Consider the following 4,697-nt stretch of genomic DNA (forward strand, 5'->3'; position numbering starts at 1 on the left):
CCCCTCTTCACTTCCTTCCTGCCCCTCAGACAGGCAGGGGCCGGGTCGTCACCACTGGGGCGGGGCGGCTGGGAAGGGCTACAGGCTGCCTCCAGCACCACAGCTGGCCCTTTGCCAGCCCCGGGGAGCTGGGGGAGAGGGGCCTCCCTGGGGAGGGCAGGTCCTTGCACCTCCATACGTGCCGTTCGGTAGAGCTGGGGTCGGAGCAGACTCACGCCCCACTTACTGGACGCTCCCCATCGCTCGTGGAAGGCAGCGTTACCATTTTGTAGACGGAGGAACACAGGGCCAGAGAGGTCAAGGCAACCACCCCAAATCGCACAGCAGTCAGTGCTGGCGGCCCGATTCAAACTCGGGTCGGCCTGGCTGCAAACGTAGCTACCGCACAGCGTGCTCCTGGATTAGTTGCTCTCATGCTCACCTCTGTCCTTTGAGGGAGGTCGCCTTACCAGCCCTAGTTTACAGAGGAAGAAACGGGGGCCCAGAGAGGGGGAGCGACTTGTCCAAGGTCACACGGCCAGCCCACAGAGGAACTGGGATGAAGGGGAGCCGACTGCTCCGAGAGGTGGCCCCTTGGAGCTGGTGTTCTCTTCACTCTACATCCAGCCTCAGAACGTGTCCTTCCTGAGCTGTCTGAACCAGGACAGGAGAATGATGACTGAGCCAAGCCCTCAGTCACACGTCTGGCCCTGGGCTGGGCTCTCCCCACAGCTGGCTCCTTTATGCCTCGCGGCAATCTGGGAAGCCCTCAGTCAAGCCTCTCTCCGTGGGCCACAGGGACCCCGAAGCTCACATGCCGTCAGGGATTTTTCTCCCCCTCCCTCTTGGGAAGAGTTGGAATTAATAAAGCGTGACTATTAGCAAGCTTCGCCGGCAAGCTAGCATCTCTACTCCCTTCTCAGGTGACAAGTGATCCTTATTGCAGTAAAGGAAGGGCATACGAGGCACTTGGGAAATCCCTGCCGGCATTCTGCTCTGTGCTGATGCCGAGCTCACTGGCAATGCACAGTTCCCCTGGAGAACTCCTGGGCACCTGCCATGAAGCCCCGCCCTCGCATGAGGTCCTGGAGTCCGGATTGGCCACCACGGCTGCTCATCATTTCCGCCCCGGGAGAGGTTATAAAAGGTCTCTCTGCTCCTACCCCCGGGCAAGAGTTGCTCCATTGGACTCACAAAACTTGGCTGGTAGACTTGATCAAACCTTTCTCTGTTTGCCTGTCAGACCAAGGGGGCTCTGCAAGCTTGGGGTTCCTGGGTGACCCAGCCAGTCCCTCCCCTACTTTATTTTCAAGCTTGTTTAGCTGGCGTCACCATCCTTGCTGGATCAGACGTCACGGAAGGGTGGTGCAGGGTACTTGGTTACGTGCGTGGGCTCCGAGGCTCCCGGGTTCAATTCCCGGCACCTGCCGGCCACAGAGACAACACAGAGAGAAAAGTCCTGCTTTGCCCAAGAGCGGCAGGACCAGAGTGGCAGGAGATAAAGAAAGCAAGGGCCAGAAGGGCCCCGAGGCCAAGCTGGGGAGCCTGGATTTCATTGTGCTGGGAAACCACTTGAAAATTTAATGCCCTAGCAAATGATAGCCATTAATAACATCATGATTTGATGAAACTAAAGCAGGTGTAGAGCCCGTTCCCAGAGAGAGTGCCAGAACCCACCGCCGGTGTGTGAGACCATTTCGCACGGTACGCGGATGAACACTTTTCATTTTTACGGTGATAAATTCCTTTTAATGTGCATTATAAAAATACACATAACTAGCCCATGAATTTTGTGACTTTCCATTTATGAGAGTAATAGAAAGCCTCTTTTTAAAACAGATGCCTTTTGGGGCGCCTGGGTGGCGCAGTCGGTTAAGCGTCCGACTTCAGCCAGGTCACGATCTCGCGGTCCGTGAGTTCGAGCCCCGCGTCGGGCTCTGGGCTGATGGCTCAGAGCCTGGAGCCTGTTTCCGATTCTGTGTCTCCCTCTCTCTCTGCCCCTCCCCCGTTCATGCTCTGTCTCTCTCTCTGTCCCAAAAATAAATAAACGTTGAAAAAAAAATTTAAAAAAAAAAAAAAAATAAAATAAAAAAAAAATAAAACAGATGCCTTTAAATAAAAAAGCGGTGGGTCGGCTTAGAGAAAACCATCAAGCCCGCCGCTGGCCAGGAGGCAGGCAGATGTGGCAAACAGCCACGGAGCAGGGTGGGCATCCCTGGTTTGCGAATTCTGGGCCGCAGGAAATCTCACGGTAGCTGTGTGATCTCAGACAAGGCGTTTGATCTCTCTCTGAGTTGTTTCCGCGTCCGCACGAACCAGAGGGCAGAGGCTCCACCTTGGAGAAGACGAAATGAGATCACGTGCAAACACGTCTGTCTGCTTCCTCCCTTCCGGGACATGCCTGCTCCCCACCCCCGCCCCCACCCGAAGGGCTGCTGAGAAGAGGCAAGGTTGGGACTCGAATTCTGGTCCATCTGCTCCTGGGTCCGGGGCACCACCTCCCTTCCCGAAGCAATGGAGTTCTGATTGATCCTGAGCTCCTTGCTGCCCCCACCACCTGCCGGGCCCTCGGTGGGAGGGGGAGGCTCAGTCACTCCCCCACGGGGTGGAAGCCCATTCCTCTTTATTTTCATCCCCTCCAAACCTCCTGAGAGAGGGATGCTTGTTCTGCGAGATATCAGACCTCTCGGCCAAGGCCACTGAGGTAAGCAGACTAAAGATACCCATAGCTCAATCCCTGGGTTTAGAGATTTAATCCCACGGTTAAAGGGACTTTGCAGGGGTGACTAAGACCCGAGCTGGGAAGGTTGTCTTGGAATATCCAGGTGAGAGGCCCCAGGTAAGCAAAACAGAATCATCAAAGTGCCTCGTGCTCACCATCAAAAATGTAAGCACAAGGGACGCCTGGGTGGCTCAGTCGGTTAAGCGTCAGACTCTTGATTTCCTCTCCGTTCATGATTTCACGGTTCATGAGTTGGAGCCCCACACGGGGCTCTGCTCTAACAGCGCAGAGCCCGCTGGGGATTCTCTCTTCCTCCCTCTCTGCCCCCTCCCCCCGCGCTCTCTCTCTCTCACTCACTCAAAATAAATAAATAAACATTTTTCAGGGAGAGATTGGAGGATGCAGAAGTGCTTACTCCGAAGATGGAGAAAGGAGCCGACAGCGAAGGAACACAGGCTGCTTCTAGAAGCTGGAAAGGGGCACAGACTTTCCCTGTCCAAAGGGAACGCACCCTGCTGACCAGTGACGCCTTCTTCTGATTTTAGCCCGATGAGAGCCATGTGGGACTTCTGTCCTCCAGAATGGTAAGGGAATAACTTTGTGTTGTTTACGCTGTGATTTGTTACAGCAGCGACAGGAAAGACATGCTGCCCCTCGGTAGAGTCCACGCTGGGCCCTGGGCCCCTCCAACACTCCACGGAAGCCACAGTCCCCATCCTCACGCGTGCAGCCCTTGGCCTCCTCGCTGTGGACCTTGGGCAAGTCACGGGCTTCCCTGAGCCTCGGTTTCCTTTTGCCACATATCCTATAACGATAACGCCCATCTTGCTGTTTGTGCCAACGACCTAAGGAAATGCCCAGGCGGGCGGCAACCCAGCATGTGCCCCTTACGTCTCTTCGGCCCTTTTCCATGACAAACGACAAGGTCTGGGCTTCTCCAGGCTTCTTCCTAACCTCACCGTAAACTGGTGGAAACCTTGCAAACTTGTGACCTTCCAAAGCCCAGAGAAGGAGAAGAAGGTGTTGCAGATTTCCATAGCAGCAGCCCGGCGGGGACGTACCTGCCACGACGCCGGCCTCCTGAGTGTCACTTCTGACAAGGGATCTTCGGGGACTCCCATCTCCTAGCTGGTCACCTTGCGTCCCCAAAGCATCCGTACCTCCAGCTGCTTGTCCCGCCTGATGTTCTTTTAGTATATATTTCAACAGACTTCTCGGTTTCCTCAAAGGCAGAGTTGCTTGTGAGCTTTCTTTGTTGGGCCAGAACATCACTGGGACTTCCCTCTTCACCCACAGGCCTGGCGGTAAAAATAAAACCCGCCACGACTCCTCCAGGGTTCTTATTCAAACAAAGAGCTGGGGAGTCTTGCCCTCTGAGTTAACCCGCAGGGTTCAGGAGGGCCTGGCTCCTAGTCACGACTCAACAGCCGGAGCTACTTTGATAGGATTGTTGCCAGGATTCTTCCTGTCATTAGCTAAGCCCTTTCCCAGCGTGTAACTCAGCTGAGCGTCCCCCAGCCCCAGCCTGGAGAGGAAGGCGGCAAAGAGGTGTCAATCGATCGGCCCCTGGCAGGCCCGGAGGGGGCAGTGGCTGGTGCACGCAGCTGGTCAGCGGCCGAACCAGAATGTGTCCCCCTGCCTGGGGACAGCTGCTTAGGAGGCACGTGAGTAGTGTGGCCCAGGGTAGTTCCGGGGCTCTCTTCCCCAGGGGGCTCCCGCATGCCCTCTGCAGCTCACCCGGGGCCAAGGGACAAGCTTCCTACCCGATCACCAGCCTATAATTCCCCCCTGGCTGCCCTCACCACCCCACTCCCACCTTTGAGATTTGGAGCTGGGACCTGCAGGGCCAAGGCCGGTGGCCTGGAAAATGTGAGAAAACACGCAGTACTCTTTCCCCTCTCTTTCCGCCCAAACCCGCCTGCTGGCCAGGGGCCCGGGGCCTGCACACGCAGCCTCGGGGTACCCCCCCCCACACCCCTGCCCTGCAGAAGGGAGC

Source organism: Leopardus geoffroyi, chromosome C1, assembly GCF_018350155.1.
Source record: "Leopardus geoffroyi isolate Oge1 chromosome C1, O.geoffroyi_Oge1_pat1.0, whole genome shotgun sequence".
Lineage (NCBI taxonomy): Eukaryota > Metazoa > Chordata > Mammalia > Carnivora > Felidae > Leopardus > Leopardus geoffroyi.